The sequence below is a fragment of the Protopterus annectens genome, chromosome 7.part0 (genome assembly GCF_019279795.1).
Source record: "Protopterus annectens isolate FY-2018-M chromosome 7.part0, PAN1.0, whole genome shotgun sequence".
Taxonomy (NCBI): domain Eukaryota; kingdom Metazoa; phylum Chordata; order Ceratodontiformes; family Protopteridae; genus Protopterus; species Protopterus annectens.
Genome location: NC_056739.1, coordinates 1,038,864,983 through 1,038,878,787, shown reverse-complemented (window position 1 = coordinate 1,038,878,787; position 13,805 = coordinate 1,038,864,983). Strand labels below are relative to the sequence as shown.

The 13,805-nt window shown below is 43.9% G+C and overlaps 1 protein-coding gene across 4 annotated transcripts in view; it reads left to right on the top strand.

Moving 5' to 3' along the window:
- Positions 1 to 13,805, top strand: part of COPS2 (COP9 signalosome subunit 2) — a 1,892,836-nt gene that overhangs the window by 1,159,875 nt on the left and 719,156 nt on the right. The gene's annotated exons all lie outside the window — the stretch shown is intronic.

Sequence of the window (13,805 nt, the reverse complement as noted above, 5' to 3'; positions counted from 1 at the left end):
AGGGCAAGCTAGAGGCTCCTACAGAGGACGTCAATGGCAGCCTCCTAACCAGAGAGGTAGTGCAGGACCTACAACTGCTGCACAAGGACAGACTCAATGACTTAACCTTGACCCCGCCAACCAGGGCTCAATTGGAAGCACCTTTGGGCGGAAAGCTATCTTTATTCTCGAAAAATTGGCACAGTATTACAAGAGACAAATGGACACTGCAAATAATAGACAAAGGATACAGGTTCCATTTTCATACATTACCAAAAAGAAAAGGCATGCCAAACCTGCCACCGAATCAAAGGGCAGAGGCTTTAAAACAAATTTCCAACCTATTACAAATGAAAGCTATAGAAAAGGTTCCTTTCACAGAACAAGGCCAAGGATTTTATTCCAGACTATTCCTTGTCCCAAGAAAAGAAAAACAATGGAGGCCTATTCTCGACTTGTCCTCACTGAATACTTATCTCATTGTGCCAAAATTCAAAATGCTGACCCTACAGCAACTTCTTCCCATGCTGGGCAAGGGATCTTGGCTGGTAACTCTGGACCTCAAGGAGGCATACCTGCATGTCCCTATCAGACAAAGTTGCAGAAGACACCTCAGATTTCTTGCAGGTTCAGAGCATTATCAATACTCAGCATTGCCCTTTGGCTTATCTACTGCGCCCAGAGTATTCACGAAATGCCTGGCATCAGTAATTGCACACTGCAGACTTCAGGGGATTCAAATATACCCATATCTGGAAGACTACCTTATACAAGCAGACAGCCAACAAACTTTGGTAAAACACTTGAATTTATGCCATCCGCCTACTTCAGGCCTTGGGATACACAGTCAACATTCACAAATCAAGACTTGTACCATCCCAAAGAATAACTTTTCTGGGTGCGAAACTAGATACAACCACCCAAATGGCTTTTCTCACAGAAGAAAAACAAAGACAACTACCGGATTATTTCGAAAATCTGACTAAACAAACTCAGCTGACTGCAAGGAAAATCCTGCAGGCCCTGGGTTACATGGCATCCTGCATTCTTCTGATTCCACAAGCAAGGCTGCATATGAGGAAACTACAATGGTACCTAAGGAGTTTATGGTCTCAGCACGGTCACAGCCTAGAAGCTTTGATACCACTCATTCCATCCCTACAAAAGGAATTCTTGTGGTGGGCTCAAGCAAGCCAGTCAAACAAGGGTCTGCCCTTCAGCAAACCAATAACCAGCCAAACCATTACAACGGACGCTTCAGACCATGGATGGGGAGCACACATGCAGGGCAGATGCATTCAAGGACTATGGACACAGAAAGAATTGCGCATGCACATAAACCAAAAGGAAATGCTAGCAGTGATACATGCAATCGAGGCCTTCAAACACTTTCTGCATCAAGGCCACCTGCTAATAAGGACAGACAATACCACAGTTATGTGGTACATAAACAAGCAAGGAGGTACCCATTCCTACCCTCTTTGCAGGCTGGCAATGAATCTTTGGGAACTTTCCCTAAAACTCAATATAGAGCTGCAATCCCAGTTTGTGCCAGGAAAAGACAATATACTGGGTGACAGCCTAAGCAGAAATATCATGGATCCACACGAATGGATGCTGCACCCAGACATCTTCCTTCAGATAACACAATCATGGGGGAGGCCGGACATAGATCTTTTTGCCTCCCACCACAACCATCTATTTAAGAAATTCTGCTCAAGGACATACCACCCACAAGCATGGAAAGTGGACGCCCTCTCTTTCAGCTGGAATGCTCTAACAGTGTATGCATTTCCTCCTCTGAAGATCAGGACAGAACAGCCAGAAGTGATTCTGATAGCTCCGGACTGGCCAAGACAACACTGGTACCCACTGTTAAGGAGCATGTCATGCACGAAACCGTGGCCTCTACCACAATGGCCACTTCTTCTGACACAACACAATTACAAAACTCTGCACTCCAGCCTGAAAACCTTGCAGCTGACAGCCTGGAGAATACCTTGACTCCTCACCAGGATAAACTATCCAAGAGAGTGAAGGATATCATCATGGAAGCTCGCCGGCCTTCCACATGAAAGGCATACTCAGCAAAATGGAAAAGATTTCGCACTTGGAACACCACAAAAGGCCTAGATGCGACTGTGATGAACATGGCACATATCCTGGAATACTTGGCAGAAATGCTCCACAATGGCCTTTCTTACTCTTCCATAAAAATTCATGCTTCAGCAATTTCAGCAGAATACAATACTGATCCACCTGTCTTCTTTCATCCTCTCCTAAGGCAGTTTCTAAGAGGAATTAAAAACATCAATCCTCCAAGGAAACCACCAGTGCCAACTTGGGACCTTAACTTCATGTTGGAAAAATTAACTCTACCTCCCTTTGAACCAGCAGCATCTTCAGAACTGCAGTTCCTGTCTTGGAAGACTGCCTTCCTTCTGGCCATAACCTCAGCAAGAAGAGTATCTGAATTGCAGGCCCTCATGGCAGTTCAACCATTCCTTATTTTTCATCAGGACAGAGTCTCATTGAGAACCAATCCTTCATTCATGCCAAAGGTGGTATCCAGGGTCTCATTGAACCAGGCTATTCACCTGCCTACCTTCTTCCCAAATCCACAAAATAAAGGAGAGAAACTTCTGCATACTTTGGACATCCAGGCTATTCACCTGCCTACCTTCTTCCCAAATCCACAAAATAAAGGAGAGAAACTTCTGCATACTTTGGACATCCACAGATAGTTGCGATACTACTTGGACAGAACTAAAACTTACAGAAAAACTGACCAACTCTTAGTAGCATATGCTGCTGGTGTACAAGGAAAAGCAATTTCTAAACAGACAATTTCAAAATGGATAGGAAATTGCATTCGGTTCTGTTACTTCTTTCATGGAAAAGCTGTGCCAGCTAACATTAGGCCTCATTCCACCAGAGCAACAGCCACCTCCACAGCCTTCTTAAGAGGGGTGGCTACCAAGGACATTTTAGAGGCTGCTACATGGAGCTCCGTGCATACATTTTCCAAGCATTACAACTTACCTTTATATTCCAGATCCAGAGCAGGCTTTGCTACGGCAGTCCTGCAGGGCATTTTAGCTACACCATCCTTTTCTTGGTTCCTACCACCCCCAGCTTGGCTATGGTATTCTACCCATATGTAAGGACTGCAGATGCATCCTTGAAGGACATAGTACAGATGTCCTTCAAGGATGCATCTGCAGTCCTAACATATGAGTTGTCCTGCCTCAGGCAGCCCTTCGGTCGGCCGGATTCCAAAGTCTGGGTCTGGCCTCGGCTGATGTCGCACTTCACCCGACGTCATAGCTGCTGTGAATTGGGTATAAAGGCATCAGCCGACGCCATTTTCCTCAGTCTTTCTTGCCGCGCGGTGCCCGAAGCAGAAGCTGTTCGCAAGTGCCGGTCGGTCAGATCCAGAGATTTCTACTACCGAAGACTTCTAAAAAGCTAAGTACCCCGTTGGGGACTCTTTCTTGCCTCAGCCGATGTCAGAAAAAGTAAATAATTGTTTAACTTGTGGGAAACAAATACCTCATAAGGATTTCCACTCTTACTGCCTTCCTTGCTTAGGCCCAGACCACGACGTATCAGCTTGTCTAGCCTGTGCTTCCTTCAACCGACGGACACTTAGATGTCGGTCGGAGTTTGCAGAGGAGTTTTTTGGTCCCGCTTTTGCTTACAAAATGCCGTCGGAGACTCCGACTTCACAATTAGCTAAAAAGCGTAAGGAAAATGACCGACGTCCGCGGTTTCGGCCGAAACCATGGTTAAGCCAACCGCGAGTGTCTCGGTTTCGGCTGAAACTGAGCCCTCGGTTCTTCCTTTGGCCGAAAGCTTGCCTCCGATAGCCGAGGCCTCACACAGCATGGCTGAATCCGCTACTGAAATTCCCCCTGCTGTAGCAGGCACCCAGGATTTATCAGATACTATTCCTTTAGGCATGTCTACTCCTGCACGTGGAGCTGCTAGGCCCCTGCATCTGTGTCTATCAAGGCTTTTTCTAGGGCTAAAGCAGCTAAATCTTCTAAGGCCTTGCCTGCTAAAACCCCCTCACACAGGCCTACCTCCAGTTCCCAAATGCTCAGCTTGGCTGAGGATCTCATTTCTTTGATCAGGGGATCCCAACCTCACCCAGACAGGGCCTCTCAACCACCTCCAGAGAAGAGGCCTAGAGCAGAGCCCCCGGATCCTGTTTCTACAGACTATTCCTCGGATTATTCAGAAAACTCAGGTCCTCCAGAAGGCCCATATTCTCCTTATGAGGATTCTGATGCAGAAGACTCCATTCCTTCTGCCTCTCCTCCTGAGGAATTTTCTTTTGGGGAAACCTTACATGCTGTGAGAGAGCATTTTCAATGGCAGGGCCAGGATTTTTCAGATTCAAGGAAAAGGCTAAGGACCTTTTTACATTTACCACAGCATAGGCCTTTAGCCATTCCTCCAGTACTAACAGTTGTTGATGATGCTTATAATGATGCCTGTACTGCCCCTGACTCTCTTCCCCCGGCCCCTGCCAAGCCCGACGGATATTACAGGGTCCCGGACACACACTTTCACTTGTATAAGGCTCCTATTGCAGATCCTGAAACCATTTCACAGGACCCCAAAGCTGTAGCAGCTGCCTCTGCCAAAAACCCTCCCTCTGAAAGAGAATCTAGAGCATTAGAGATGGGGTAAAAAGTTTATACTTCTGCTACTCTTTCGCTAGGGCCTTAAACTGTCAATTCCACATGATTCAGTATCAGGAATTTTTGTTAGACCAGCTAAATAAAAAAACTGTCCTCTCCTGAACCTATAGACCGTAAGTCCCTTCAGGATTTGGTACATAACACTCAGCAGGTCAGTAATCATTCCTTAAAATGCGGCTATGATGCACTGGAGGCTTCCTTTAGATCAGCTATGACTGGAACAGTGATTAGAAGGCATGCCTGGTTAAAAGAGCAATCCTTACCAGACCATGTAAAGTCAAAGCTCCTAGATGCTCCCATGGAGAAACAAAGTTTGTTTGGCTCCCCTGCACAGCAAGTGCTAAAGAAGGTGGAAGAAAAAGCAAAATCTGTCCAAACAGTCAAGGATTTCTTACAGGTCCAGCCTCCGAGGTTTAGTAGAAATTGGCCTTCGAAGAATTGGTCCTTTCCAGACACCTCCAGAGCACAGAGAGGCAGAAATAGGCGCCCAAGAGGCAGAGGTCAATCCAGAGGTGCCTACAGGGGACGTCAGTGGCAGCCTAACAACCAGAGAAGTACTGCCACAGATTCAGTTACGACCACTTCCACAGGACAGACACAATGACTTGACTCTGATACCGCCTACCAGGGAACAACTGCAAGCACCGTTAGGCGGAAAGCTTGCCTTATTTTCCGTAAACTGGCATTACATTACAGGGGACAAATGGATTTTACAGACAATAGACAAAGGCTACAGGTTTCACTTCCACACTCTACCAAAAAAGAGAGGAATGCCAAACCTACCACCAAACCAAAAAAACAAACGCTCTAGGACAAATCAACCACCTACTAAGGATGAGAGCTATAGAAAAGGTACCGCCTATGGAACAAGGGCAAGGATTTTACTCCAGACTTTTCCTGGTACCAAGGAAAGAAAACCAATGGAGGCCTATTCTCGACCTGTCCGCTCTGAACACATATCTCATTGTTCCAAAATTCAAAATGCTGACCCTACAGCAACTTCTTCCCATGCTGGGCAAGGAGTCTTGGCTGGTGACTCTAGATCTCAAGGAGGCATACCTGCATGTCCCTATACGACCAGATTGCAGAAGATACCTCAGATTTCTTGCAGGATCAGAGCATTATCAATTCTCAGCATTGCCCTTTGGCTTATCTACTGCCCAGAGTATTCACGAAATGCCTGGCATCAGTAATTGCTCATTGCAGGCTTCAGGGAATTCAGATTTATCCATACCTGGACGACTGCCTAATACAAGCGGACAACAAGACCAAATTAACAAAAGATTTGGAAAAGGTTATACAACTACTGCAAGCCCTGGGATACACAGTCAACATGAAAAAGTCAAGGCTGGTACCATCCCAAAGGATAACATTCTTGGGTGCAGAACTGGACACATCAAATCAAATGGCATTTCTCACAGCAGAAAAGCAAAAGCAGCTACCACTCTCTTTCATGGCATTAACAACGCAGAACCAGCTTACAGCAAGGAAAGTCCTGCAAGCCCTGGGTTACATGGCATCCTGCATAATATTGATTCCACATGCCAGGCTACATATGAGGAAATTGCAATGGTACCTAAGGAATGTATGGTCTTAACACAAGCACAGTCTAGAAGCCCAGATTCCAATAATTCCATGCCTGAAACAAGAATTCCTGTGGTGGGCTCAGGCCTGTCAGTTGAACAGAGGTCTGCCCTTCCACAAACCTCACCCAAGCCAGACTATCACCACGGACGCCTCAGACCTAGGCTGGGGGTCACACATTGTGGACAAGTGTATACAAGGCTTATGGACACAAGACCAGCTGAACCTACACATAAATCAAAAAGAGATGCTGGCAGTGAAACAGGCACTTCAGACATTCAGACCTTTTCTTCAACAGGGTCATTTGCTGATAAGGAAGGTCAACACCACAGTCATGTGGTATATCAACAAACATGGAGGCACACACTCATATCCTCTATGCCGGATGGCAATGGACCTGTGGAATGTGGCCCTGAACCACAACATTCAACTCCAGGCCAAATTTGTGCCAGGAAAAGAAAATTCACTAGCAGACACCTTAAGCAGAACTACCACGGATGCCCACGAATGGATGCTGCATCCAGACATCTTCAAAACCATTACAAAGAAATGGGGACTACCAGAAATAGACCTGTTCGCATCCTCACACAACCACCAATTGAGGAAATTCTGCACAAGGACATACCACCCACTTGCTTGGAAGGTGGACTCCCTATCCTTCAGTTGGGAAAACCTGACAGCATATGCATTCCCACCTCTTCCTTTGATGCACAAAGTGCTTCTGAAGATCAAAGAAGATCACCCAAGGATCATCCTGATAGCTCCAGACTGGCCGAGGCAGCATTGGTACCGCTACTGAGGAGTATGTCTCGGACACACGCATGGCCTCTACCTCTAGTTCCTTTACTGCTAACACAGAACAACTACAAGATCCTACATCCAAACTTGAAAACACTACAGCTAGCTGCTTGGAATATTACATAAAGCAAAATAACCCAGATTTATCTCAGAGGGTTAAAGACATTATCCTGGAGGCTCAGACCCTCCACAAGGAAGACTTATTCAGCCAAATGGAAAAGATACCTCATTTGGAGTGCAGCAAAAGGAGAAAATGTATCATTAGCAAACATAGCTAACATCCTGGAATACTTAGCAGAACTTTTCCACAATCGCCTGTCTTACTCCTCCATTAAGATTCATGCATCAGCAATTTCAGCAGAATACAACATGGATCCTCCAGTCTTCTCTCATCCTCTACTCAGGCAGTTTCTGAGAGGAATTAAAAATGTAAAGCCTCCAAGGAAGCCACCTTTGCCTACATGGGACCTTAACTTTGTGCTGGAAAAGTTAACACTTCCCCCTTTCGAACCAGCAGCAACAGCAGAATTACAGTTCTTATCTTGGAAAACTGCTTTCCTGCTTGCAATCACTTCAGCAAGAAGGGTTTCTGAATTACAGGCATAAATGGCAGTACAGCCCTTCCTTATCTTCCATCAGGATAGTGTGTCCTTGAGAACTAATCCTACTTTTATGCCAAAAGTGGTCTCCAGGGTATCATTGAACCAAGCAATCCACCTACCAACATTCTTCCCCAACCCACAGAACAGGGGGGAAAGACTACTACATACCTTGGATGTGCACAGGCAATTGCGCTACTATCTGGACAGAACCAAGACCAACAGAAAAACTGACCAGCTTCTGGTAGCATATGCAACAGGAATGGAAGGAAAAGCAATTTCAAAACAGACAATCTCAAAATGGATAGGAAATTGCATTAGATTTTGTTACTCTTTTCATGGAAAGACAACTCCAGAAAACATCAGACCTCACTCCACAAGGGCTACAGCCACTACTACAGCTTTCCTACGAGGAGTGGCTACTAAAGACATTTTAGAAGCTGCTACTTGGAGCTCCGTGCATACATTTGCCAAGCATTATAATCTACCTTTATACTCCAGATCCTGAGCAGGTTTTGCAACTGCTGTTTTGCAAGGGATCTTAACTACACCATAATCATCTTAGTGCCTCCTCCCCCAGTTTGGCTATGGTATTCTACCCATATGTTAGGACTGCAGATGCATCCTTGAAGGACATAGTACAGTTTTGTACCTACCATAAATGTAGATGTCCGAGAGGTATGCATCTGCAGTCAGGATTACCCACCCTCCTTCCCCTCTGTGGTACTCCTAGGGTATTTGCCCATCTTGTAGCTAGCTTGGGGAATCTATTATGGTGTATTTGTTTGTATATATGTATATACATGCTTATGTTGTTTGCTCTCTACTGTTTGGAACCATTTGCATTTATCCAAATTTAGCCTTCCTAGAGGGCACCTGGCATCTGGGGCAAGAAACACTGAGGAAAATGGCGTTGGCTGATGCCTTTATACCCAATTCACAGCAGCTATGACGTCGGGTGAAGTGCGACATCAGCCGAGGCCAGACCCAGACTTTGGAATCCGGCCGACCGAAGGGCTGCCTGAGGCAGGACAACCCATATGTTAGGACTGCAGATGCATACCTCTCGGACATCTACATTTATGGTAGGTACAAAACTGTACTTTTTGTACCTACCATAAATGTAGATATCCGATAGGTATGCATCTGCAGTCAGGGTTACCCTCCCTCCTTCCCCTCTGTGGTATTTCTTTGGTACTTCCCCCTCTTACAGCTAGCTGGGGTTATCTATTATGGTGTATTTGTTTTGTATTACTGTGCATGTTTGGACATTTTTGCATCTCTCCAAATTTAGCCTTCCTTAGAGGGCACCTGGCATCTGGGGCAAGAAAAACTGAGGAAGATGGCGTCGGCTGATGCTTTTATACCCCAGGCGCTCTGACGTCGGGGAAAGGGCGACATCAGCCGACGCCGGACCCAGACTTTGGAATCTGGCCGACCGAAGGGCTGCCTGAGGCAGGGCAACCCATATGTAAGGACTGCAGATGCATACCTATCAGGCATCTACATTTATGGTAGGTACAAAACTGTACTTTTCTCGGGTAGCTAAACATTCATTACACTGTGGTTATGATGTCATAGAAACTTTTTGCAGGGCAGCTGCCACTGGCTTAGTTATTAGAAGGCATGTGTAGCTTAGAGAACAATCTCTTCCAGACTATGTTAAATCAAACCTCCTGGAATGCTCCCCTGGACTAAGACTTTCTCTTTGGCCCTGAGGCAGTTCTCAGAAATATGGAGGACAGAGCAAAGTCTTTGCAAACTGTGAAGGACTTTCTCTAAGTGCAGCCTCCTGGGGTTCAGTAGGAACTTTCAAGCTAAGCACTGCTCATTTTTCTCCCAGTCTAAGTGTAGACAGAAGAAACTGTAGTGGGGCAGAACCCATAGACAGCAGCAACAGCTGCAGAAAAGCAGGCAGTGGACCTCTGAGGCATCCAGGCAAGGGAGTTATAGGTCCCAAGCCCCTGCTAGAGAGCAACTATGACTCATCCACCCTGGTCCCCCCGCCCCAAGACCAGGAGGAAAGCTGTCACTCTTAAAACAAAACTGGGCTCATATCACTTCAGACAAGTGGGTTTAGACATTAATTCAGATGGTTACAGACTCACTTTCAAAGAGCCTTTAAAATACCCAGGCTATCCAGATGTTCCACAAAATCAAGAATCAGAGGTTGTTGCCCAGATTCAGATCTTGTGCTCCGAGTGAGCAGTGGAATCCGTTCCAGAAGATCAAAAAGGCAAAGGATGCTACTCCAGGCTATTCTTGGTTCCCAGACAGGAAGGCTGTTGCCACCCCATCTTGGACCTGTCCAACCTCAATCAGTTTCTCCTGGTTTCATAGTTCAGAATGTTGACTTCTTTGCAAGCTGTTACCCATGGTAACCCCTTAGGCCTTCATGGTCTCACTATACCTAAAATATGCCTGTCTGCATATTCCAATTCAAAAGACTGGCAGAAAGGAGATACTGCCAGCACAGCTATCTGGAATTTTGTAAATAACGATGTCATCTGTGAGTATGAACAGGATTCATATAAGATGTTTGTGTGTTACAAATGTATTACAGCTGTGTTATAAGATGGTTTGTACAGATGTGTGCTGAAACGTATTTTATAAAGTGCTGTTTGAAATGTATCCACAGTGTACCCCTACTAGAGTAGAACAGAAATGTACATACACTATTGCAACTATTTAAAAGTATATATTTTAACAGAGGAAACTGGAATACAGGAGGTTAACTTGCAAAGCTTCAGAAAAATAGCTGAAATTAAATTACTTTATGATAGCAAGAGAGAGGAGTTCTAAACTAGGGAGCTCTCTGTGTTGTCTTGAAGGAGAAATAATTACTGGGCTTGAGATGTGGAAGTGTTTTATTGTTTTATGACTTTCAGCAGCTACAGATTTGAGTAAAAGACCTTGTCTATGTATTTTTGCAGGTGGATGCTAAATACTGCTGACTTTCAGCAGTGGGGGTTTACCTGGGATAGATTCATATGACAAGAAATTAGGTCATTCTGTAAGCTATCCCAGCAGTAATTGAGATATTAATTTAATAACTCTCTGAGAGAGACAGCATTCTGTATTCTGTCTTGGACCCGATAAGATCCATTCACCACACATCTACCTTGTTGTTGTGTCTTTCGGCTTTTCCCGGTTAGGGGTCGCCACAGCGGAACTCCGGTCCGCTAATGATTGGCAGTTGATTTTTACATGCTGAGTTGCCAGCCCTAATGCACAACCTTCAACGAAGGTACGGCCCATTCACTCATGTCTCCAAGCAGAAGACGCTCTAGCTGAGTGTCGAATCGGACAGCGTCTTACTGTGAGGCGACAGAGCTACCGCAAAACCACCACTGCGGATCTGAGTATGTTAAGTCTAGTGAACAGTATAATTCTCTTAGATACAGTCAGGAATATAGCAATACTCAGTTTAGATGTTTTTCTTTATTCATTTGAGACTGTCCTGCAGTGTTTTAAATATTTCCTGTGACAAAAGCGAAGCCCTCGCGAAAGTATGCTAAAAAAGGAAGTCTTCTTTCAACTAGTACATAGATGCTATCCTAGTCAGATAAACCTGCTTGCTTCTACAGGTAACAGGGAGCTAAAACTTTTGTTCAAGTGCATCATGCTGCAAGGCTTGGGCAGTAAATTTTATATGCTTTCCCTTCAATCCTGTTACTCTATTTTTAAACTATGTTCTTGCATCATGTCTAATTTGGTGTCATTATTTCAACTGTATGTGTTTTTTTGTATTTGTGAAGACTATAAAATTATTATTCTTAAAATGTTTTGTAATACTTCTGGAGTTTTACTCCCCACTGAAATTGGCACCTACCCAATCACTTTCCCAGTAATCAGATGTCAGTAAATAAAAAATAAATAAAATAGTCCCAACAGTGATTCAAAAAGTGAAGCAGTACTAGAAGAATTGTTTCTAGTAGTACCTTTTTGGTCCGGACATCACCGATTCTGGTTTCTCATGGAAATACCTGTGGGGATATCAGGTGTTTACCATGACAGTGGGCCTGCTTTTCACAGAAAAAAGGGTCTCTCGTACATTTCTGTCTTATCTAGTCCTTTTATTTTTCAGATACCATGATACTGAGGATGTGCTGAATATTAAATGAGAAATCCTACCAATAGCAAGTCCTGTATATACAAATGGAAGAACTTTTTCACCTAATGGAGCTAATTTCCCAGGCAAAAACACAAGATTACTGCACTGCACTGGTGTCCCTGATCCTTTTTTCAAAGGATCTTTATTAAATCACAATTTGCAGAGTGACATAGGTGCACACATAATAGAAAACAAAACAAACTATAATGACATTTTCATTATTTTCATGCTGTGTACAAGTTTTCTAGCAAGTAATCACTCCAGCATTATATAAGGTGCTCAATCTCTGCCTTCCCTTAAACCTCACTTGTTCTCCTGAACATAGTTGTGCGGGTTTTGTTTCCACAAATTTCATTTATTTCTGTGATTTGCTCCTTAACTTTTCTAAAGGTCCCACCTTTAGTTCTTTTATCTCTCTTTCAGTATTCAGTACTTTGCTTACAGTTATTTTAGATTTTGATTTCCATTTTCTAGTAATTGTTTTATTAGCAGCAAGTAGAATTAAGACTTTACTATGTCTAAGCAATGCATATCTTGTGTCTCAGCTTAACACATAGTTTCCTTTGTTACAACTATTTGCTCATGTAGCATTTCTGACAAAACATTCTTAATTCCCTACACTCTTTATACCGCCCCCAAAAATACTTCCAGTTTACCTCTACCTTATCGTTTCATAAGTAAGTACTAGGCTAGCTGTCCTTGTTGGCCATTTAAGCCTAGCCAGTTTCCCTTTTTGTTCTTAAATTAACTTAGTCCATGGTTGATAATCCTGTATTGCCCCTAATGGGAATATATTGGATTATACCATAGATAATTTGAGAGGGACCCATTCATGGGATAAAACATTTAGTAGCTGCCTTTGTCCATTAGTAGCACACGGGGCAGTCCAGGGACACATTTTTTTGTTTCCCATCCATAAATCCAAGTTGTGCTTGAATATGGAAAGGGATGAATTTTGTTTTATATGTTTTGAGGAGTCTCTTCTAGAGAGCAGCAGTATCATCTGTGAGATATACCTGTCTCTCCAAACCATTCTGTCAGTGTTGCAGAAGAGGAAATCCCTTGACTGTGTATTTCTGATGACATTTGAGTCGTTCATGTGCAAGGATAATTTGTGTGCAAGACTCATGTCACCTATTAGTCTGTAGTATACTGAGGATAGTGACAGGGGTTTGAGTTGGTCCATGTAGGACATGTTATTTAGGTCTAGTGTCCATTTAGTAAGGTATTGATGGGTATTCCAGTCATTGCTTGTTTCTGGACAGATGCATGCTAAAGAGGCATTATACTTAGATTGGCCTAATGAAGGCTGAGTTAGGGTACAGTGAAATCTCTAGATCTAGACACAAAAGTTAGGTCACTGTCCATGTAAGTTCCCAAATCCCAAACAGCTGGGTCAGCTGTTAGGGGCCTATTAGTGTCAGTGTAATAGTTTCCGGGGGAAAATGACTTGCCATAGGATACAATAATGCATTTTTTGGCATTTATTTCAGTCCAGGATTTTGACACCAGTTATTTATTTGGGGCATACCTTCATGCAGGATGAACAAGTAATTTGGTGATTCAATGACTACTACTAGCTTCCAGCCACGTGCAGACATGGTCATTGACAGTCCTTTGTATTGGCTTTTCTGTCAGAAAAGTACATGTCAAGTAGGAGAGGTCCCAGCACAGAACCCTAGTGGACTCCACTTGTGACTGGTCTGTGGAGGATTATTAATGACACGGGAAAGCAGAGTAGGGGAAACCATATTTGAGCCAGTTGGAAGTCCAGTGGGTGACATTACTTAGCTTTTTGATTATGCCTGAGTGGGGAATTGTGTGAAACATTTTGACCAGGTCGAGCTATATCCTTGTGTACCATTTTGCCTTTGTCCATCACTTTGGTTACTTTTTCAAAAAAGTCTACCAGGTTGAGTAAGCATAACCTGCCCTTGACTTATCCAAACTGAGACAGGTCCAGTGTTTGGAGGTTCCCTATGTCCTGATTGATTAGTTCTGTTAGAAGTTTTTCCACAGCTT